Raw genomic sequence first — 24,778 nt, forward strand, 5'->3', positions numbered from 1 at the left:
GTAATTGTAATTCCTCCTTATCTAGAAACCCCCCACTAATTTTTTTTAGGAAATTCACGAGGAAATTCTTTGAAGATTTCTTTTCTTCTCTCCAAGATTTACTTCTAGATATTTCTTCGGCTATTCTCTCTACAGGAAGAATCCGGCATTTCCTTCAGGCATACATTCGAGAGTTCCGTCAAGAATACATACGGAATTTCTTCCCAAAATTCTACCAGAATTTTCTTCAAAAATTTATGACGGAAATCCTCCGATTTAGCTCCATAATTTCACTTGTAAATCTATAAGAAATTCCTTTGTTAATTCTTCTAGGAACTTCTCCGGGCATTCCTCTCGGATCTCTTCCTTTAACTCCTCCGGGATTACTTCCAGGAAATTTTCCGGGAATACCTCCAAATATTATAACCGTCAGCCTTACTGACCTTCCCGGCTTAAAAGTGTGATGGCTTAAGCGCCACTCCCGAGGGAGACCATCCACCAATATTTGGGTTGCCCGACCGTTGAGACCTTTCAGGGGAAGAAGGCTCAGTTTTTAAATTTGGTCCGGGAAGTTAGATGGCTGACTGAAACTGTCCGCAAAAAGAAACGCTACTAATGCGTTTTGTGAATACAATTACCTAGAACACGATTGCAATTAACGGCCAGTGATGAATTATATAAAGGGGGTTTTATCATCACCGGCAAGTATCCCGAAATTCCCAATCGAACCGACCCGTGTCCGACTAAAAAGTTGCCCGGTTGGTTTCGGAGCCAACCTCCCCAGTAAAACAATTTCTACAACAAAAAACTACAACGGGACACGTGTGACATGAAAAACACTCAACTCATTTCACTTAATTGGGACCAACATTTATTGCAGGAATCTATCTGTCCGCTTCCTCATTTCTCATACTCTACGACTGAAATGTTTCTGTATACGCACGGAACAAAGGAGCTTTTATCCAGTCACATTGAGCTTTATTTCTTACATCTATCTTTCTACATCAGTGTTCATTTTCTCTTCGCTCTTCTCTTCCTATTCTCTCTCAACCTTTCCCATGCTCTATGGTCCCTGTCTACCTATCGTGTGTGTGCTTTGGCTAGGTGTGCATTTATCAACGTGCTATTTACGAATCTCTCGTTCGCCCTGCGAACGCAACGGGTTTTCGATTCACGGAATGTTCAATTCACGGTCTTATAAAAACGGCCGTGCACGCCACGCAACGTAAGCTATGTTGCGGCGTGAATTAACTTGTCATGCGCATGAATGTTAAATGGGTGGGTACTCACAGACCTTCTTCGGTGACGATGTTGCCGCCGCCGGATGAACGGAAAGGGGGTGGCGGTGAATTCGCTGCTGCTCTCTCGTTCGGCGATGAAGCTCTGTTGCCGCCGGGGGTAGGCTGCTTGCCTTTCTGCTGCTGGTTGGCGGTCGGTTCACTCGAACATCGGAAACTTACTCGATTTGCGCGCGACGCGACACGTGCGTCGAGGTTTCCCTAGTCGTCACTAGGGGAACGGAAATGCGATTGCGCTTGCTGATTCGTCCTGCCTAGGGAGCGTAGAAAAACGGAAGCGTCCCTCTTCCGGCGTGTCCCGGGAGAACTTCTGAGCCTGACAGTGGGGTCAGAAATGGCCACTGGGAGTTCGGTTGCGGTGCCACGGACGGATTAACGGCTTGGCAAGAAACCTTTAAATAGTTGGTTACACGTATCACGTGTTAATTTCACAATACAAATAGCACAAATTAGCACGAATTACCTTTAATTGCACGAAGCCACACACGATAACACACCGCCTTTTCACAATAGCACACACAATTACTGATAGCTACAACTAGGGAAAGGGATTTAAATTTAATTAAGTTCAACTAATTGATTGTCTTTCATGTCACTACCTATTACAAGACACCACGGCGCGAGAACTTTGGGCCACTCCTGCCTCTTCCACGGATCAGTTCGAAGTGAACTTGATCAACTTGGGAATCCTCAGATTAACCGCCAAATTGCAAATTGCATCACCGGACATCACGAAGTTAATTTCGTGATTCCGAAAATTACCCTCGCGCTCTAAATAATCATATTCGCGCATGTTTGCGTCTCTTTCCACGAACAGCTTCAATCATCCATCTCGCTGTTCGGCCCCAAAATCTTGGGTGGAAAGAAAACGCCAAAGGTCAACGCATCCTGAAAGGATTCCCAACGGGTCGATGCACGCGGGCGATAGCATGTGCTACAAGCCACCCGGCAGATTTGATCAGTTTTAATGGGCAATTAATTCCCACGGCCGCTCACAACGTCAGTAGGAACTCACATAATCAATTTTGTTTTGCGCTTCTTGCGAGTGTCGCTCATGAACGGAAATGAACGCTAATGCAGTGAATTTGTATTTTGGGCTCTAGACTGGTTCAACTGTTTTGGCAAATTACTAAATTAATTTAAATAAATAACGGATATTACGAGTAACATAATTTGAACAAATAAACATGAAACGACCTGCTCGTTACATTATTCCCCACTAAATGTACGAAAATTTGATTGGCATTGGAATGGAGATTACAATTACCAATCAAATTTTCGTAGGCCTAAATCTACCACAGAATATATTTACAAATTTACAAAGTGCGAGGTGCTATAACGTCTTATTTAAATTTCGGGGTCATATAGATTCATCATCAACCGAAGTTGACTCCCTCTCTGTTTACAGCACAGATTCTATTGCGAAACCTGCCTGCCACTGACCATCAGCGACAATTTGTCTCCGGTCTCCAGCGAAATTAAACATTAACAAAATAGAACGACTCACAACAATTTAAAAGACGGTAACTTGATTTGGACGGAAAAAGCAAATGGAAGTGATTCATAGAATGGATTATTGCTGTTGTTGTTGTTGACCTCAATCACGCAAAATCGAAAAATAACAAAAGAAATCGGACAACATTTAAAAGGCATCAACTCAAAGTCGTCGACAAACTATGAGTGAGCTCACGCGAAAACTGACACGAAACGATATATTACCTTCTACACCAGGACTCTTTGCCGATTAACGAAGACAATGTACACGAAAATTTCCACCTAAGTGGACGCAGACCGATGAGTTGGAATTGCAATCTAAAGCCCAACACGTAGCGAGCGCGCAAGATTCAATCCTTCTCATCAAAATAACTGTTTCTGTACACAGCTTGCTGCCACGGATAATTATCCGCGATAACGCTAACTGTTGTACTGAAACGAAAATTATCATCTTGAATGAATTTCTAAACACCGGGATTTACCCGACAACAAAATTCTACAAGAGATTTTTAAAACAAACATTAACACAAAATTACCATTCATACACCCCTTGCATTCAAAACCATAAATGAACCGACTGAGCTTTGATTAGTTCATCGCTCAGTTCATTCTGCACTCATACCGGTCTATCAAACATTCCAAGCCATCAACAAAAAAGGGAAACGTCAAAATAAACAGTGAAGTGTGATTGGAAGGCAAAATTGTAGTGAAATATCGTGAAATTTCACCGTTAAAGAAGGTGAATTCGGTGAAAATAAGTGAGAATGAATCCTTTTGAGGGGAGTGTTAACGCGGGTGGAAGATGCTTTCAGGAGAGTATGAGATATTCGTTCCAAAACATTGGGTGTAAAGTTTGTGTTTGTTTTTTTTTTCTTTTCTTTTTTTATACAGTTGGGCCGACCTCAGCAGGATACGTGGGATACTGGACGACTAGGACGAATGACAATTGAAGGATGATGGGAAAGAAACATGAATGGACTTTACGGATAAATGGACTGGGGCAGGATAGACGGATACGATGTTTGTGAACTGGGAGGACGAAAACGGAACGGACTGCTTACGAACGGAGATCTACTGCGCTAAACAATGGAAACGACTACAAACTGGTAAGAAAACGTACTAATTTACAAAATCAATGAACTTAAACAACAAACTAATGACTGATTTCACTTTTTAGGAACGATATGCAACAAAATGAACAAACTTAACAGTGAACTTTGTGAATAAATTAACGAAAATATATGTACAAGAGATGGAAAAAAAACGAAATCAAGACTAAATTGACTATATTTACAAAGAAGACGTAACCAAACAAAGTTCATAAATTCGTGAGTGATTTTCGATAATTACTTCTAACAATTAGGTTAACTACTAACATTATTGCTAAAGATTAGGGTACTAGATCTACTATAAACTAACTAGGTATGTACATATTTACAATCGCGCAGCCACTGTGGGCCGTAAATTCGCTCGAGTTGAATTTGATTATTCGCGTTGTTTTGTAGTCTCTTCCGGTCGGTTAAGGAACAATCTCGGTACCCTCAGTGTTTGGTCCATTCGAAAACTTTCCTCCCACGAGTCCGTCGAAAATTGCCCTAGAAGATGTAATTAACCCCGTAGGTGTTTTTTCTCATCGTAATCTGTGGTCACTCACTAGGAGGTTCATAGCTTGAAAAAGGCTACCACTTATTGGCTTGGACGAGTTTTCATCTTCTTCAACCTATTGGCGAAGTAGACCCCCAATCGTTTCCCGTCCTGATCCTCCAGTTCATAGGTGTTAGTCCCCAGAATTTTTCGCACCACAGCGGGTTCGTATTTTGGAGCTAACTTCCGACAAAATCCCTTCCCTTTATTGGACAATTCAAAGGTTTGTTTTAATAGCGTTTCGCCCACCGCGTAGGTGGGGCAGTTAGGGTTGGATCTTAGGTTGTACGTTTTGGCATGTTTTGCGTAGGCGGCCGACAAATTCACCTTGATCTGATCGAATAGCTTTTGCCTTTTTTCGGCCGCAGTGTTGTCGGTGATGTTGGTCGATGGTACGTTGTCGCGAATTCGCGAGTATTCAGTTCCGTCGGAGATTTTGTTCCTTCCGAACACTACAAAGTACGGGTTGTGCTTCGTCGAGTCGTGAACAGAGTTTCGGATAGCTTCCGCAATTTCCTGTAAATTATCCGACCAGTGATTGTGCTCTCCTTTGAGCGTGGCTCGTATGGCAGTCGTGATAACCCGGTTAACCCTTTCGGTATTATTAACCTGCGGGTGGTAGGCCGGGGTTAACCAGTGCGAAACCTTATATTTGTTCAACAGTTCTTTGAACTGTTTCGACACGAATTGAGAACCGTTGTCGGTCAATACTGTCTCTGGGACGCCGAACAACCGAAATATCGAGTTCTCCACAAATTCCACCAACGAATGAGCTTTAGCTTCTCTGAATGGCTGCACCAGAATGAACTTGCTAAAGACGTCCGTGGCCACTAAGAGACAAGTGTGCCTACCTCGTCCTGACGGCGGTAATGGCCCAACGTAGTCGAGAGTGACAAACTGCCATGGATACTCGACGGGCTTCTGAGAACCCATTGGTGGTGTCACGTTGATGTTTCCGGACTTGCTGACCAGGCACTTCAGGCATCCTCTGCAGAATCTACGAACCTCTTCATTCATGCGAGGCCAGAAATATCGCTGTTTTACCGTCGCAAGCGTTTTCTCGTACCCCAGATGAGCTTTTTCGTGTTCGTTACGGATTATGTCCTTCCTTTGCGCTGAATTTGGAATGAGTTTCCACTCGAATCGTGGGTCAGTTTGACGATTTTGGTTACTGACGTACCGATAAACTTGACCATCTACCACACGGAAGTCAGTGTGCTTTCCTGGGTCCGCCTGGATTTTGTCAATCAGGTCTTCGTATTCGAAATCAGGTGCAGTTGCTATAACCGTGTCTATCTCTATGGAACGTGACAAGCAGTCAGCGGTGATGTTCGCTTTCCCCTTCCGGTATTCCAGGTCGAAGTCGTAAGACTGTATGCGAAGCGCCCATCGCAGTAGCTTGGCATTACCTGTCTCCGTTCCGACATTGAAGAGCCACAACAGGCTTCTGGCGTCGGTAATCACGCGGAACTTCGTACCTTCCACGTAATGACGGAAGTGGTGTATTGCGGATAGCACGCCCAGACATTCCTTTTCAACGGCTGAATAACGACGTTGGGTGCGATTGAGCTTTTTGCTAAAATAGCTTATCACTCGTGTTACGCCGTCCTGGTCTTGAACCAGGGCCGCTCCTACCGCCCTGTCGGAAGCATCAGACTCGATAGTAAAAACTTTTCCGAAGTCTGGATTACCGAGTACCGGTGCCGATGTGAGGACCGCTTTCAACTCTCGGAAAGCCTCCTCAGCTTCCTTCGTCCATTTCAACTTTTTGTTCTCCTTCGTTAGTAAATCTGTAATCGGAGCCGTGACCTTACTGTAGTTTTTTATGAAGCGTTGATAGAACCCTGCAAGTCCCATCAACCTCCGTATGTCCTCCTGCGTTTTTGGCTGCGCATAGTCGAGAATCGGCTGGATCCTTGACGTGTCTATGGCCACTCCGTTCTCATTAAGGAGGTAGCCCAAATAGACCACCTGTTTTCGGCAGAATCTGGATTTCTCGATTGAGATCGTCAGTCCGGCTTTCCGCAATCTTTCTGCGACGATTCGCATTAGCCGTAGGTGCTCCTCGAAGGTTTGCGACGCGATCACTATGTCGTCAAGGTAGACGAAGACGTACGGTTCTAGGTCAAAACCTATCGCCTTGTCCATTAGTCTCGACATAGTGAACGGTGCATTGGTCAATCCGAAGGGAAGTACCTTGAACCGGTATACGCCTTTAGCCGTCCTGAACGCCGTGTAATTGCGACATTCCTGCTTCAAGGGTATCTGGAAGTAGGCGTCTTTGAGGTCGATGACCGTAAAGAATTTCGCTTTCCCCAATTGCCGGAATATGTCTTGCATATTCCGCATTGGGTACGTATCCTTCACGGTCATTTTATTTATTCTTCGCGAATCCAGACACACCCTCACTTTCCCGTTCTTTTTCATTACGGGAACAAGAGGGTTAGTCCATTCGCTATAACACTCCTCTATAGCATCTAGACTCTTGAAGCGCTCTACTTCCTCGTCGATAGCATGCTGTATATAAGGTGAACACTTGTACATAGGTGTATTCCGTGGGTTTGCTCCCTCCTTCAGTACGATTTCGTGCTCGAGTAGGCTTGTCCTTCCCAGCTTACCCACTCCTGTCAACTCGAACTGCCTCACTACGTCCGCTAGTTGTCTCCGTTGTTCCGCTGTGAGGTCGTGTTCGGTTTCAATCTCGTCTAGGTTGGGTGTCGTTTGAGTTGGACCTTCGTAGACCGGAATCTCGAGTGTTTCGTCCTCCCCAACTGTTTCTAGCTTCGGTATCTCGCCATATGGCTCCACCGTAAAACACAATGGTGAGCTGTTCTGGTACTCCACCGTCTCCAGTTCTTCCATTCCTCGTCCCAAGTCGATCATCGGCTTAATGCCGAAGGAGTCCCAAAAATCGGCACCTAGGATCAGCTGCCGAGAAATCTCTGGAACCACTAACGTGGGAATGACTTTGGTTAGTCCTTTATAGGAGAATGGTACATTGACGTACCCTAAACAACCGTAAGTCGATCCGTCCGCCGTTGTAACTCGGATTGCCGCTGGTTGTATTTTCAGTCTGTACCGGTGTACCAAATCTAAAGAATTCAAAATACTGATCCCTGCTCCCGAATCTAGTAAGGCATCCCATTCCGTGTCGAATATTTTCACTCTAATGTGAGGACATTTAGTATTGTGGATCCTAATATGATAAATCTGTGAAAATGGGTTAAACGTTTCGTTCGGTGTTGCTTTCTTGGGAATTCTGGATGTCGGAGGGATGAACGACTTCCCGCCTTCGTTGCATCCCCTCATTCGTTTCCCTGACGATCACCTCCTGTAGACCTGGAGCAGCGCTCACAGGTTCGGATGGTTCTTCCCAAACTGCCGCAGCCGTAACAGAAAATGACTTTCGGCTTTTGGCACTGCCTCCAACCATGCCCTTGCTCTTGGCAATTCCAGCATGCGAGGAGGCTTGAATTGGCCGTCCGCCCAGAAGTTGTGTTCCGCTGACCGCTTGCAGCTGCGTGTACTGTCTCTCTTCCACCGTCTCGGAAGTTTCGGCCACCAATCGCGTTGATTGAAGGTGACTGCTCGCCCTCACTGTCACTGTAGTCTGCTGCTATCTGATTTACTGGTCTACGAAAATGATGATCTCCAGGCTGCTGTTGAAGTTGAGGATCAGCAGCGTCAATCCTATGATTTAGCCGGGTCAGCTGCTGGAGATCTTCAACCTCCACCAACGAAATTTTCGACCTGTAATGTTGGCGCATGTTGTCCCACACTACCTCAAACTTGCGACGCTTTGAAAGTGGCCGAGACAACAAACGATCCAACTTCTCAATCTCCGAAACGAACGCGATGAATGACTCTCCCCTGAGCTGCTTCCTTTCATGGATCTTAGACCTTATACCCTGGTCCATGTTCGGGTTCCCGAACCTGTAAGTAATCGAGGTTTCAAAGCTATCCCACGTTACTAGCTCATCTACAAAAGTAAAGAACCAGTCAGAGGCTGGTCCCTCTAGCAACATGTGGATATCCCTTAATAAGATTTCCCTCGAAATCCCTTCGCGCTCTGCCAACTTCTTGGTTTTATACAGAAAATTTTCGACAGACCCGGATCTCTGCTCGCCGGAAAATCTTAATTTCCACTTCTCGATGCGGCTCTGATACAGTTGTCTGTGGTTTGGTCCTACTCCGTGTGGTCTGACTGTTCCGCGATAACGGTTGTCATATTCCGAGCTAGAATGATCCTCTGCTTCAACCCTCGGATCCCTACCTCTTCGGTTAATCTGTTGGCTGTTCCCGGTCGTCCCATGATACCACCTGAAGGCCGAGTATGGTTGCCGTGCTGCTCTTCCCATGCTGGGTTGAAGGAATACTTCATCGTCGCTACTCGTCTCTTGATCGTTGGCCCGTGAGTTACGCTGAGCCCGACGGATATCCGATTCTGGTGCACCTATTAGAGGCCCATTTCTGGTGGAAAATAGTTTCTGATGTTCAGGCTTCCTTTCCGGGTCCCGAGACGAGTTAGTATGGATATCAAAATTAAACGAGTTATTATTCGGCTTTGGTCGATTTGTTTCGGCCAGTTTAGCCGTTAATTCTGCTAACGCTCTTTTCATTTCTTCCCACTCTACCCGACTGACTGTAACCTCTGACGACTTCTGTTCATCCGACGGAACTGGTTGTTTTGGAATGGTTCCGGTCGATTTCTCGCCATTGAAATCTGCGCTTGATCGCTTTGGTGTTGACCCACTACCTTGACCTCCTACTGCCCCTTCGGTGTTTGTTAGAATGCTATTGATTTGACCAATAACCGGGGTTTGAGGTGGCCCAAACTGATAGTGCTTCATCAATGCTTCGATCCTTTGACCCAATGCTCTTCGAATTCCTTTTTCTTCCTCCCCAGAGGCCCTACTCCATTTTACCCGATACCAATAGTGCAAAACCCTGGATTCATATTTTGCTTCAACTTTCCTCTCCAGAGCTTTCTCGAGAGTATCAATTCTGCCCTGAATATGTTCCACTTCTTCCGTTATTGACAAAGGTGATTTGTGACAAATTCCTTCTTTAGCGTCATTCTTGAACAAACTTCTTAGATGCCGTTGTTTCCCTGCCAAATCAAGGTTAAATACGTTCTGTGGTTGATTCCGAACCAAAAATTCGAAATCGATCTCCTCTTGATTGAGATCCTCTGCACGAGGGAATATGCGAAACATTTTGAGCGATTGATCAATTTTTTTATGTAACTCGTAATAGTGAGCAATGAAATATTCAACTACAAGCGTGTACCAATGGATTTTACTAGAATTAAGTTAGATTTTACGAAGTACAAAATAAATAATAATAAATTAGAACATATAAATGTATTATACAATAGAAATACGATAGCAACGAGAAAATAATGTAATGAGCAACAAATTATCAACAAAAATAAATAAATAATTTAACAATGAAAAAAGGTGCAATAAATATAGAATACAATACTTTTGAATTTTAACTAAATGTTCCTACTATAGAAAAATTTATTTTTGAAGAAAGAAACATGAAAAGCCTTTATTTCGTTGGGCGCCAGTTATAACCGTCAGCCTTACTGACCTTCCCGGCTTAAAAGTGAGATGGCTTAAGCGCCACTCCCGAGGGAGACCATCCACCAATATTTGGGTTGCCCGACCGTTGAGACCTTTCAGGGGAAGAAGGCTCAGTTTTTAAATTTGGTCCGGGAAGTTAGATGGCTGACTGAAACTGTCCGCAAAAAGAAACGCTACTAATGCGTTTTGTGAATACAATTACCTAGAACACGATTGCAATTAACGGCCAGTGATGAATTATATAAAGGGGGTTTTATCATCACCGGCAAGTATCCCGAAATTCCCAATCGAACCGACCCGTGTCCGACTAAAAAGTTGCCCGGTTGGTTTCGGAGCCAACCTCCCCAGTAAAACAATTTCTACAACAAAAAACTACAACGGGACACGTGTGACATGAAAAACACTCAACTCATTTCACTTAATTGGGACCAACATTTATTGCAGGAATCTATCTGTCCGCTTCCTCATTTCTCATACTCTACGACTGAAATGTTTCTGTATACGCACGGAACAAATGAGCTTTTATCCAGTCACATTGAGCTTTATTTCTTACATCTATCTTTCTACATCAGTGTTCATTTCTCTTCGCTCTTCTCTTCCTATTCTCTCTCAACCTTTCCCATGCTCTATGGTCCCTGTCTACCTATCGTGTGTGTGCTTTGGCTAGGTGTGCATTTATCAACGTGCTATTTACGAATCTCTCGTTCGCCCTGCGAACGCAACGGGTTTTCGATTCACGGAATGTTCAATTCACGGTCTTATAAAAACGGCCGTGCACGCCACGCAACGTAAGCTATGTTGCGGCGTGAATTAACTTGTCATGCGCATGAATGTTAAATGGGTGGGTACTCACAGACCTTCTTCGGTGACGATGTTGCCGCCGCCGGATGAACGGAAAGGGGGTGGCGGTGAATTCGCTGCTGCTCTCTCGTTCGGCGATGAAGCTCTGTTGCCGCCGGGGGTAGGCTGATTGCCTTTCTGCTGCTGGTTGGCGGTCGGTTCACTCGAACATCGGAAACTTACTCGATTTGCGCGCGACGCGACACGTGCGTCGAGGTTTCCCTAGTCGTCACTAGGGGAACGGAAATGCGATTGCGCTTGCTGATTCGTCCTGCCTAGGGAGCGTAGAAAAACGGAAGCGTCCCTCTTCCGGCGTGTCCCGGGAGAACTTCTGAGCCTGACAGTGGGGTCAGAAATGGCCACTGGGAGTTCGGTTGCGGTGCCACGGACGGATTAACGGCTTGGCAAGAAACCTTTAAATAGTTGGTTACACGTATCACGTGTTAATTTCACAATACAAATAGCACAAATTAGCACGAATTACCTTTAATTGCACGAAGCCACACACGATAACACACCGCCTTTTAACAATAGCACACACAATTACTGATAGCTACAACTAGGGAAAGGGATTTAAATTTAATTAAGTTCAACTAATTGATTGTCTTTCATGTCACTACCTATTACAAGACACCACGGCGCGAGAACTTTGGGCCACTCCTGCCTCTTCCACGGATCAGTTCGAAGTGAACTTGATCAACTTGGGAATCCTCAGATTAACCGCCAAATTGCAAATTGCATCACCGGACATCACGAAGTTAATTTCGTGATTCGAAAATTACCCTCGCGCTCTAAATAATCATATTCGCGCATGTTTGCGTCTCTTTCCACGAACAGCTTCAATCATCCATCTCGCTGTTCGGCCCCAAAATCTTGGGTGGAAAGAAAACGCCAAAGGTCAACGCATCCTGAAAGGATTCCCAACGGGTCGATGCACGCGGGCGATAGCATGTGCTACAAGCCACCCGGCAGATTTGATCAGTTTTAATGGGCAATTAATTCCCACGGCCGCTCACAACGTCAGTAGGAACTCACATAATCAATTTTGTTTTGCGCTTCTTGCGAGTGTCGCTCATGAACGGAAATGAACGCTAATGCAGTGAATTTGTATTTTGGGCTCTAGACTGGTTCTACTGTTTTGGCAAATTACTAAATTAATTTAAATAAATAACGGATATTACGAGTAACATAATTTGAACAAATAAACATGAAACGACCTGCTCGTTACAATATTCAATAGCGAAATCATCTAGCATTCCAATTCTTTTCGCAATTACTTCAGAATATCCTTCAAGAAATCCTCTAGAAATATCTTCATGAATTTCTCCTGGAATTCGTCCAAGTATTTCCCCAGAAATTCTTACAGGTATTTTTTCGGGAGTTTCTTCAGGTACTTCTCCAAGAATTCCTTCAGGAATTTCTCCGGGAGATTTTCCGCGGAAGTGTACTAGAATTCCTTCCGGACTTCACTCGGAATTTACTCGGATATCTGCCAAGAGTTCTTCCAGAAATTTCTTCGGAACAATCCGCAGGGATTTTCTTCAGCAATTCATCTGGGAATACTTCCAGGATTTCATCTGGGAATTTCTGCATTAATTCCTCCTGGTATTTTTCTGGGAATTCCTTCAGATATTTTTTTCGGAAATTCCTTTAGGAACTTCTCTAAGAATTATTTCAGGACTTCCATGTGGGAATTCCTTCGGAAGTGCTTGTCGGAGTTCCTCCGGGAGTTCTTCCAGGAGTTTTTCCAAGAAATTCTCCGGTAATACCTCCAGGAACTTTACAGGGAATTCCTGGACGATATTTGACAGGAATTTCACGGGAAATGGGATTTCGGAAGTTCCTTCAGAAATATTTTTTCTCTTCCTCTAGGGTATTCCACCGGATGTTCCTCTGAAGTTCCACCAGAAGTTCCTTCGGGAATTCAATCAGGCTTTCTTCCAGGAATTCATTTAGCATTTCTTTAGGCATTTATCTACAAATTCCACCAGAAGTTCCTCGGAGAATTTCTCTGGGAGTTCTCACGGGAATTCCTCCGGGAGGTTCTTTTAAGAATTCTTCCAGGAGTTCCTCCTGGAATTTTTACGGAAGTTCCTTTGGGAGTTCATCCTAGAATTCTTACGAGAGTTCCTCCAGAATTTCCTCCGGAAATTCTTCCTGTAGTTCTTCAATAAATTGCTCCAGAAGTTCCACCGGCAGTTCCTCCGAGAATTCCTCTGATAATTTTTCCGGAAATTCCTATAGAAAATCCCCCGGGAGTTCCTCCGGAAATTACTCTGGGAGTTCCTCCAGAAGTTCCTTTTCAGAAAAACACCAGGAGAAACTGTCAGTGAAACTCCCGGGGGGATTCTCGTAGAAACTGCTGGTGGATCTCCTGGAGGAATTCCCGAAGGAACTGCCGGAGGAGCTCCCGTAAGATCTCCCGTAAGAACTCCCGGAGAAATCTCAGGAGGAACTCCTAGAAGAATTCCTAGAGGACATCCCGGATGAGCTCCCAGAGAAATTATCGGAAGAACTTCGGGAGGAATTTCCAGCTTAATTTCTGAAGAAAGCCTAAATGATTTATTGGAAAAGCCTGAATAATTTCATGGAATAGCTTCTGGTGGATCTCCCGGAAGAATTTCCGGAGAAACTCCCGGATGAATTGCTGGTTGAATTCCCGGAGGAACTTTCGAAGGAATTTTCTGGAAGAATTTCCGAAAAACCTCCCGGAAGAATTTTCAAAGGAACCCCGGGGAAATTACCAGAAGCATTCTCGGAAACAAGAGAATTCATCTTATAGACAAATCTCGTCAATCTGAAGCCTTTGTTGTAGCTGGACAATCATTATCATCAGAGGACCTCCCGGAGAATTCCCTGAGGAGCTAGCAGAGAAATTCTCGGAGGAGCTTCTGGTGGAAAATCTAAATAAATTCCTGAAGAAGCCTAAATAAATTCCAATTCTGCCGAAATTCCCGGAAGAATTTTCAGAGGAACTGCCGATAGAACTACCGGAATAATTCTCGAAGGAAATCCTAGAGAAATTCTTGGTGGAAATGCCGGTGGAACTCCTGGAAGAATTGCAGAAGGAATTTTCGAAGAAACTCCTGGAGGATCTCACAGTGAAAATCTTGAAGTTTCCACCGCAATTCTTTCAGGATTTCATTGCGAATTAATCGAGGAATTCCTCTGAAAATTCCATTGTTGATTTTATTTTCGGTATAATTTCTGTATAAATTTCCGGTGGAATTCCTGGAGAAATTCTTTGAAATTTTCACAAGAAATTATTCGAAACAATTCACGGAAAATTTTATGGAATTTACACAAGAAATTCGAAGATTTTTCGTGAAATTCTCAGGAATGTTTACTGGCAATTTTGCGGAATTTCCACGGAATATTCTTATTCTTAAAAATTATGGGAAACAGCACGAAATTATTTGAATTATTGCAGGGAATTCTGCAGAACTTATAAAGAAGTTTGTGAAGATTTTCTTAAAGTAAATAATGGTGGAATGTTCGGATCAATTCCCGGCAAAATTTATGGTGAAATTCCTGAAGACACTGCCGAAGAAGTTGCTGGAGGCATTCCTAAAGAATCCCTGATAGAATTTCGGATAGAATGCCAGGAGCAATTGTCGAAGGAATTCCTGGAGAAAGCTTGCATATTGATTTTTCTGCCAATTTTATAATAAATATTATTTCAGAGAGGATTTGTTTTGAAATTCAGATGCATGGTTCTAGTTTTCTTAAACTTATGGAAGAATGCAGGATTTTTATAATAATTGTTATAGCCGATTTTATATTCTTTCTGAATTCTAAGTTCGTTAATATTTTTCTCACTTTATTTAAAAATATCTAATGAGCAATAAATCACGCATTTTTAAATCCATTATTGTTACGATTTGGTTTGGATTTGGTTTCATGTGTTAATATTCATGTGTTTTTATAAAACTACTATAAAACTACGATTTAGAAAACCAAAAAAGTTGGCCCCCCTTCTCGAAATCCTGGCTACGCCCATGGCATAGAATATTTTCTTGGATAAATAAAAAAAAAACAAAATCACAGCTTTGGTAACCAACGATAAAAATGTTTAAAAAACAATAGGAAAAGAAAATAAAAACGGATGCAAAACAACAACGGTCACTCGATTCTGATCAAGAGTCGGACAAATGTCATTTGACCGAACGTCGTTTGGCCAAAAATATGACCGAAAATGACATTTGGTCGAAAATAGCATTTGGCCGAACGGATCATAAAATAAAATAAATTACGTAACACTTTGAGGGGGAAAAGGGTTGCTCAAAAAGCGATTCATACAAAAAGGGGGGGAGTTCAAATGGCCATTTTTTCCGTTACGTAATTGATAGATCTTCCCTAAATGCTAAACTAGTCTAGATATTAGCGATTTATATCTCAAAAAACCAAGTACCCAAATGACGAATACCCGAAACACGATTACCCGAATGGCATTTACTGGAATGACCTTTACGCAAATATAACGTATACCCAAAGAATAATTCGTAATAAAATTCAAAAACCCAGAATAATGCACCTAGCGGTGATGGTGCCTTTTTCGTATATTATAAAACAAGAAAACACAAAAAAGCACATAAGAGACGTCAAAATTGCACTTTAGGGAGATGGATTCAGTTATTTCCATCAATTCGCATTAATTTGCGTTTATTTGAATGCATTGCAGCAGATTTTGAAAAGAAATATTCGGTTTTGAATTTTTTTTTCCAAGGTTGGACCCTTGGGGGCGATTCAAATATGACGTCCACTACTTTTTGGGATTTCTAGACCCCTCTCCCCCTCTGTCACGCTTTTTTGTATACCTAGTACATGTACTGTCACAAAACCTTAGACCCCCCCACTAAAACCTGTGACATCAATTTTGAACGACCCCTTGGGAAAAATGGGGGAAAAAATGTTTTTTTAAATAACTCCGGAACGCAATGGCCTATGGGGCCAATTTTCAATAGTGAAGGAATCCGTGTCGAATGCAACCTGTTGCAAGCAAATCGGATAAGTCTAAGCACCAAAAAGTGTGTCTCACATTTTTTTTGTACACACACACTTGCATACGGGCTGCGAAATGGTGAGTTGACATCTGGGAAGGAGCGACCTACACAGCTCTGCCCCTCACAAGTTCCCATCTCTCGCTTCCACGGGTCTTCCGATGACAATTGACCGCCAGCTAAGGGTTGCGTACTTAGCTGGTAGTGCAGCCTGGGCACTGATGTCCTTCTGACATCAGCTAGAGTGAGTGGGTGCGACCAACGGGACCATCGTCGCTAACCCCTAATCCCAAGGCGTTAAGCGACCCATACCGAGGGGATGCATGGCCAGGGGGTGAAATAATGAGCTAGGCCTTTATCGGAGCCTGTGGGGTACCTGGGCACCCTCCACAGTAATTGTCCCTTACCGCGTCATGCTGTGCTCTGGCGTGGTGGACCTCTTTTCCCGAGCAACTCGTGGGACCAAAATGGAAAACCAAGTCAATTATTCAATTAGTGGTAGTAGTGTAGGCGACAACCCCTTCGCAAGAGGTGGGGTGTTCCGGTCTCCGCCTAGGAGGCCAGAGGCAATAGTCGGCAGCTCAGTGCACAGCGCCAGCGTGGGTCACTTAACCATCTCCCAGCTTTTGCCGGTAGAGGTTATAGATGGCCCATGGCTTGTGAAGGCGATGGGCTTTCGGCCTTCGAGGAGCGACGGAACAGCTGGACGCCATCACCGACTTTGCGTCATCGAAGCATAATATCAGTAAGGAACTGAAGAGGAGCTTGCTGAAACTTCGAAAGTCGATGCTGGACGCCAAGCTGGAGAGGGCGGTCGGGACGGCCAAGTTTAAACCCTTGAAATCCGTGGAGTCGAGGTCTACCCAGACTGAGGCCCAAGGATTAGCGGACTCGGGCAAGGTCGAATTGACCGTGGGCGTGCCAGCGAAGACGCTGGTGCCAAAGTCTACCCAGACTGAGGCTCAAATATTCGCGGCACGTCGGGGGTGACTGCTCCAACGGAGCAGACACAAAAACTTGGGAGACAGTCTCCAGGGAATGAGCTCCCTGGGGGCCGAACAAGGGTAGTGGGGCTGGGAAGCTAAACCCCGGCCAGGTACCTCCAAAACCTCCAAAATACTCTCCCTAAACATGGACCTGGAAAGGTCCATCCACCCAGGAAAGACGGTGGTAAGGGTTTACGGCAGGCTGAGAGCTCTCAGCCGCACAAGACCAGGGAAATAGAGGGGGATGACGCCTCCTGGACCCTGGTCAAGAACAAAAGGAAACCGAAGACGTCCGGGGCCGAAAAGAAGGCCCGGGCGAATGAGGGTAGCAAGAAGTCTAGGGTAGGCGCAAATCGCTCCAGGGGCGATGCCTTAGTCATCAAAACGGACGAGGCTAAGTACTCGGACGTCTTGAAAGCGATGAGGAGTGACATCAAGCTCGGTGAACTTGGCGCCGACGTACGTCGAATAAGACGTACCCGGATGGGCGAGATGATCCCCGAGCTAAAGCGGGGCGTCTCGCAAAAGGGCGCCGCCTACAAGAAGTTGGCGGAGGAAGTCCTAGGCAAGACGGTCAAGGTGAGGGCACTCACGACGAAGGTGAATCTAAGGGTTGAAGACCTGGACGAGATCACCGAAGTCGAAGAGCTTATCACGGCACTGCGGCGACAGTGTTAAGTGGAGACGCCCACCGCAGCCGTTCGGCTACGGAAAGGTCCGGCAGGGACGCAGGTAGCATTGGTTTGGCTATCTGCAGAGGACGCCTCCAAGGTAGTCAAGTTAGGGAGCGCCGGTGTGCCCAATAGGCATATACGAGCAACCCGAAGTTTGCTTCAAGTGCCTGGACCCGGGGCACAAGCAATGGGACTGCAAAGGCCCTGACAGAAGCAATCTCTGCCGACGCTGCGGATTGGAGGGACATGAGGCACAATGCTCCACGAACCATCCCAATTGTTTGATTTGTTCCAGCAAAGCTGTGAACAGCAAGCACCCCATGGGGGGTTCGAAGTGCCCGGCGTTTAAGCGTGCTGCAAATTCACAGTGCAGGTAACGCAGCTGGCTTGCTCGGCCTCACCCGAGTGTTTGGTGTGCGCAGGTTTAGAGGAAACGGCGGAACACGTGTTGTTCGTGTGCTCACGTTTTCGCGCAATGCGTGACCCGGACAACCTAGTTCGGAGGATGTGTAAAGATGAAGTTGGCTGGAACGCCGTTTTATTGGCTATCGTCCAAATCGTCTCGGAGCTACATAGAAGGTGGCGCGTGGACTCAAGGATGGCTAGTTCAGGCGCAAATAAGAGGTGGTCCAAGGGATCGGAGTCGGCTTCATGGGTCATACCGGTGGTCATGCCCTGTGGTCGAACTCGATCCTTTTATCGAACAAGTGGCTGCGTGAATAACAACATGGTATCGTCGCTTTCGCGGCGTCGATCAACCGGGCGGGTTCTGAGCCCGAGGACGGAAAAGGGTCTTCGTCAAGACTGGGGCAGGCGTAGGCACCGCGTCGGCAAGTCCCTCTGTGTGTTGGCGAATAGGCCCTATCGCAGAGAGGTCATTTTTGATACCAGTCGTGCAGAGGGAAGCAGGCGCGAAGTCGACCCTTCCCACCTTCCGAGGACATAGGGCGTGGTAAGGCCATCTGGAAAGCCGGCAATGCGCTGGCACGATACCATGGTGTTCTTCTAAAAAAGCGAGTCACGATGTTCGATGCTGCAAGGACACGCTGCTAACCTCGAGGGTGCGTTGTGCACTGGCCCCCCTTTGAAGCATTACTTTCTGGTTGTACCAAAGAGACTATGGAAACGGCGACAATGGAAACGGTTTAGCGGGTCGGGATGTAGTCCTGTCTCCCTCGTTTGCTGTTGGAGGTGGTCCCTAACCCCGTACTTCCTGGACAACCCAGGATGTCTGTTGAGCATTGCTTAGGAAGAAAAAAAAATATCACTTGGTACGACTTTGCATCTAACCCATACTCTGAGGCGGAGGAGAAGAGTGTGCATAAGTGGGCCCGAAAATTAGTACCTAGTCAATGAGTACCCAGAACCGACTTTCATGCTGTCAGCTTTTTTTCTCTACTCTCAGGCAGATGACGTTACCTTTTGGCCGCCGTTTATGTTATAAGGTAAAGGGTCTATAGTGGACTCTCACTTGTGTTACAGGATGACCCGACATGACATTTTTAGCCAAACGATGTTCTATCAAAAGACTTTTGCATCGACTTGTCCGACTCTTGATCAGAATCAAGTGACCGTTGTCATTTTGTTTCCGCCTTTTTCTTTTTCTATTGTTTTTGTTTTAACATTTTTATCGCTGTTTGCAAAAGCTGCGAATTTGTTTTGTTTATCCTAGAAAATACTGTAACTTTGCGTATAATCGCAATTAATTGAAATCGAATAATCGAAATTAATTGATCGCATCGGAAATCTTGTTCGTCGCGTCCATCGACGACGGGTCACCGTTGATAAATTTAACTAATCAATTCATGTCTGCAACTGTTGGCTGAACGGTATCTCCTGAAAACACAAAGGCTAGCGTATTTTTTATCGCGTCTCCGATCAAATACGATACCGAAAACAAGCAATCGAGTGCATAAAAGCGTTTTGTCTAAGATGAATACTCTACTACGGTTTCTTACCCCATTCCCGGCCTAACATGCATACGACTGCATTATTTAATTGATATTTATTAGAGAAAGCAACTTTTCCTGAATTTTAAGGGCCGTGCAATACTGTGTTACCGAAAATGGTACCAACGGGCAAACATCGGCACAGTTGCATACCGTTAAAATTCTAGGGAATAATTTCTAGGCATTTGGCCTACTTTGATATTTAAAGTGCAAATCTGTCCTATCCCCCTTCCCACTTTTCGCCCGATTCAAAAAGAAAAAAAGGCAACACCATATCCGCTGCCGAAGCCGACAACGAATGTGGTAGGAGATAATCGAAAAAATCGGGGATCCGAAGAGGTAGCTAAGAACTGAGCGGGAGTCGTGATCAGATAGCCGTCGAGTAAAGACCTGCAAATCAAGAAGATTCCCGTAGAATGCAGTGATACATACTCACGTGGTACGGAGATCGTGTGATTTGGCCAGTAGTGCAGACAGTGTTCGTGAGTGGCTTACAATCATCGAAGGGTTAAATTCCCGGAAAAGGTGCGGGACCGACAAAGAAACCCTTGCGCGTCGTTAAGTGGTGCCGAGTTTGCCGAGAAGAAGCCTCGACAAGTAGCTAAGCCCTCGCCCTCGTGTTTTACCACTACGGCCACGCCGGCTGTTTCCTCTACGAGCCACGATCCGGTCCCGTCGACAAAATTGCAAAGCCCTCGTCCTCGAGCTTGTCCATTAGGGCAACCCGGGTGTTTCCTCCACAAATCTACGATCCGGACTCGCCGAGAAGAAGCCTTGGCGAGTAGAAAGCCCTCGTACCCGAGTTTTATAACTACGGCCACGCCGGCCGTTTTCTCCACGAAGCCACGATCCGGTCCCGTCGACAGCGAACCCGTCGAGAAGAAGAAGCCTCGGTACCGCCGAAAGCCAACCCGAGAAGCAGAATCGTTGGCAAATTGCAGAACCCTCGTCCTCGTGCTTGTCCGACTGCGGCCCCGCCGGCTGTTCTCGCCACGAATCCACGGTCGGGTACCGCCGAGAAGAAGCCTCGACAAGTAGCAAGGCCCTCGTCATCGTGTTCAACCTTTCGGCCACCCCGGCTGTTCACTTCGCGAAGCCAGAATCCGGTCTCGCCGGTAGCCAAACCAACGAGAAGAAGCCGCCGCCTCGAATACCCGCCGAGAAGAAGTCTCGACAAACAGCAAAGCCCTCGTTATCGTGTTCAACCTTTCGGCCACGCCGGCTGTTCACTTCGTGAAGCCGAAATCCGATCCCGCCAGCAGGCCAACCCGTTCGTCGAACCTCACCACCCTAGCCTTCGTGCCCAAATAGCAGCCCAGCCGGCTATCGGCGATAATGAACAGTCGTCCAAGGTACGTCACCCGCGCGCATGTCGCCAATGGGCCCCTACGTTTTAATCGGCCGCATCCATTCCTTATCCCTGTTTACTAACCCACTCCTGGCACTATGAATTGAAAAAAAAAAATTGTATAAAAATGTATTTGAACAGTAAATTTCTTTCATACGTTATCCTTATTCATGTAAGTGCGTCGTTGTCTTGTCCTCTTTCTGCTATTCCCTCGTGAATTCCTTGAGCAGGTAAGGCAACCCTGAGAACCCCAAAGGTGAACTAGTCTGGGACGTTTGGATGTCCACTGCATAGACGACGGACGTCACTAGCAGTTACAACTGCAATGGGATTCACTTCCGCTAAAAAATAGTTATTCTTGCTAAACATCGTTTGAAAAAGCTTTTATTTGATTTGAACTAACGAGGTGCAGCACTCATTTCAGTCATAACGATTGCATTCCCGGAACACTTCAAACCAGTTCCCGTCCTAAGCAAAATTTCACTTAATCTCTAAACATTTTACTCTCATTCTCTTCCGGAACGGTAGAAAATGCGACTTAAACAGAAATATGCACGTTCTACGACAACATGATGCCAGATGGTATTATTTATAATAATTTTTATTTGGTTGAAAAGATATATTTATTTAACCAATTATATTGCCAATCCGGAGAAGGCGAGTTTGGTTCTCGATCCGGTCTAGGATGTTTTCGGGCTGGAAGGTTTCTCGACGCCCTGGGCAAAGTTTATCCATTGTACTTGCAACACAAGATACATACCCATGCAATGGCGGGCATAGAAAAGCTTTCAATGAATAAATGAGGAAATGCTAATAAAATACTTAGTTGAAAAGCAGGCCAAATTCCAGTTGGAATGTAGAGTCATTGAAGAAGAGGAAGAAGATATTTCGAAAACATGTGCTGCTGTTTAATATCTACCTATATGGAACACGAATTATCACCACTCCATATATTACCGCGCTTGCGGTAGGAAAAATGAACAACCAATTTGTTCAACCATTCGTTTTCGAAAATTAGTGACACTCTTCTTCCTAAACAACCCGCACCCACAACTTAAAACGAAACCTCCGTCAACCTGATGTCTCTAATCCCCCCGAGTCGGCTGTTTTGACAAGATACAAAATTTCACTTCCAAACTGTCCGCCTTCGATATTCCTGCCACCCTTCTGTCGCCAAGAATCAAACCGAGCCCGAACGGAGCGGGCTGTTGACGTGTGTCTTCGAGTGGATAAGTCCAATTGTAAACACACATCAATTCGTTGTCACAGCCAATATTTTTACTCCGATTTTCCGCACGCACAGACACGGCATTGAAGGAGCGAAATGGAAAGACGTGAAAGCGGAGATACAGATCTCTGGATGCTGTTCGGCGGCGTTAGCAGATTGTCGTTCCGAATGGGAGAAGCTAATTCCTGCTTCCACCAGCATCAGCAGCATCACACGTCTTTCCGTTTCCATTTGATGGTGGCACAGCACACGTGAAATCGAAAGAATAGTTTCTGTTCCTGGGTAGGATGGTAAGCCGATAAAATGGGATCATACACAAGTTATGGAACATATGCCTTGGGATGAAATGTGGCCTTTAAAAAATATCAAAAGGGAGTTACCGCAATAGTTCAAACCATCCAGTCGGATAGGTGCAATCCAATCAGCTTCACCATTCAGCGATCGTAATCCTACTCCAGCGTCGGCATAAGAGTCTATCAAACCGTCATACCGGTCGAGCAAACATTCCAACTACGAAAGAACCACCTCCAAGAAGTAGGAAAGTATAAATAGATTGTCAATATTTATATTATTTTAATCCGACGATTTGTGTACTCTACCACTATGATATATAGACATCTAACGGCTGCTGCTGCTGCTGCTTGGATCTCGGAGAAAGAAAGCGGTTGCAGCCGTCGCGTTGGAGGGGATTATGAAACCCTTAACCATCCCACGATGCGAGTAATGCTGGGACGAACCCCGTATGGATGGAAATTAAAAGTTGATCTACTGTCATACCAGACTGACTGCTGGAACGGGTGGCTTAACAAAATTGAAAGAAATTAACACAACATTATCAATTGGTATGCGAAAGCTATGTGCATTGACGTAGCCGAAAGGGGTGGCGAGATAACATTTATCGCATTTAAGCTAAGAAATGCTGAAAATGCTCGAATGCTTGTCAATAAGCATACCAGAAGAACTACAGTGCCATCAACATATGTAATTTCTATCACTAAAATGGTACAAAAAATTAAAGATACCCTTTTAAATACATACAAGAAAGATTTGATCTGTAAAACGAATTGGTAAACACCAATAATATTATTTTATGAAATCCGAGCACTTGTAAAAAGCGAATAATTCAACCTCAATTCTGAGGTCATCTTCGGTGTCACATACCTGACTGCCGTACCTTTACAAATCTGAGTGTAATGGGGTTAAGATTCCACCACGGTGGCACAAATCTTCTCTGAATACGCTAACGACCATATGCGAAAACCGCTTCCAACTCGGTCGAGGGTGCCTCATCTTGAAGTGCTCTCGAGCCAGCCGGTCGTCAGCCTTGCCGATCTCCACTCATCTCCAAAACGGGGTCTAAAGGGGATAACCTAAGCAGCTCCTTTCTTCCATTCGCGTTTTCAGTTCTGTGTCAGCCGTGTGTTGTGTATTGATGTGTATGTGTGCGTGTGTATGCGAGATGTGTAGCTCTGATGAGAGCAAGATTAAAACTTTGTCTCATCCTGCATCAACCGCTGACTGGCGTGGAACTAGACTAGTTCTCATTTGTTTTAATTCTTGTCAAGATTTAGACAAACCTTTAGCATTTCGCTTCACAACTCAATTTTCAAACAATAGATAAATTTCATTGGAAAAGCGTCTTTTTTCGCTAATTATAAATTAAGAGATAGAAAAGCAAATTGTTATTTTATGGACCAACCTATTGTGGGATGATCACAAAAGTTGCGACATAGGAGGAGACATTCGCGAAAGCGCACGTTCCCGACGTGACTTATCACTACGCTTCAGGCAAAATTGTTTCCCAAGCTGGTGGATCAAAAGATGAACACATACAAGGAACACTCACACAGGATCCCATCGCATGCTGTTCGAGAAAAGATGAGATTTAAGCTTATGTGTCGCTGTGCGTGTGTGCATGTGTCGGTGTTTGTGTATTCGGATGTGGGAAAATGGCACTTTAATCCTCGTGGGTTCTCTGTTGTCACTATTGTAACGAGCAGCACTCCACGAACCATACGTACTTAACCATGCAGTAAGCATAAGTTTGACGATGGAACATCGCTCGTAAAAGAAAAACGAAAGCCCTCTCCCACCGACGACACAAAGGGTTCTGCGGGTCTTAATCAGATGCTGCAACTTTTTAAGACTTTATATGCTATGAAAAGAGATTATTCACATGCTAAACAGATTACGTTTCAACAATGTTAAACTAACCGGAGTGTACTTTGTTTTCGTTTTAGGTACGATGGATTTACTGGATGCAACATTGTGGTGATGTTTTCGCAAATGTGTAATTAAGGAAGGTAAATTTTAAAATAATTGCAATGTTGTTGTGTTGAATTAAATTAATATTTGGAAATGTCGAGTTTTACAACTCATAAAAGTTTAAAAATACCAAAGCTTTTGACCATTTGATTTCAGGAAATCTAGGACTGTTATTACACGCGAAATTCCAAAAAAAGTCATACACTCAACCTTACTTTTACGGCGTAAAAACTACGTAAAAATAATTTTAGCACAATTTATTAGTTTTCCACTTAATTTATTGATCTTTGGGCAATTATAAATACGTTACATAATCATAGCAATCCAAAGACCCAAATTGGATTTGTTATTATCACATGTTCTAGGGCTTCCAAGAGTGCACTGGGATGTATTTTTGATACGGTACATGCTTCAAGCGGTCTTACTTACTTACTTATGGATCCTGTACACCTCCGGTGGTGCAAAGGGCCGACTTGAAAGATCTC

At 44.8% G+C, this 24,778-nt stretch overlaps 1 protein-coding gene and 1 long non-coding RNA gene across 4 annotated transcripts in view; one reads left to right on the plus strand and one right to left on the minus strand.

The window, feature by feature from the left end:
• LOC134211978 (discoidin domain-containing receptor tyrosine kinase B) overlaps nucleotides 1-24,778 on the plus strand; it is an 802,844-nt gene that overhangs the window by 240,767 nt on the left and 537,299 nt on the right. Inside the window, exon 2 of one of the 3 annotated variants that reach the window (XM_062689416.1) lies at nucleotides 24,269-24,331. The exons of the other annotated variants lie outside the window; for them this stretch is intronic. The gene's annotated coding sequence lies outside the window, so the exon portion shown is untranslated. The remainder of the gene's footprint in view (nucleotides 1-24,268; nucleotides 24,332-24,778) is intronic. 3 annotated transcript variants of the gene reach the window in all.
• Nucleotides 1,116-2,024, minus strand: LOC134216075 (uncharacterized). Its single transcript, XR_009980468.1, has 3 exons — nucleotides 1,877-2,024; nucleotides 1,741-1,815; nucleotides 1,116-1,669 (listed from the first exon to the last, which is right to left on the minus strand). It is a non-coding gene; the product is annotated as an uncharacterized LOC134216075 (long non-coding RNA).

This window comes from Armigeres subalbatus, chromosome 2 (genome assembly GCF_024139115.2).
Source record: "Armigeres subalbatus isolate Guangzhou_Male chromosome 2, GZ_Asu_2, whole genome shotgun sequence".
Lineage (NCBI taxonomy): Eukaryota > Metazoa > Arthropoda > Insecta > Diptera > Culicidae > Armigeres > Armigeres subalbatus.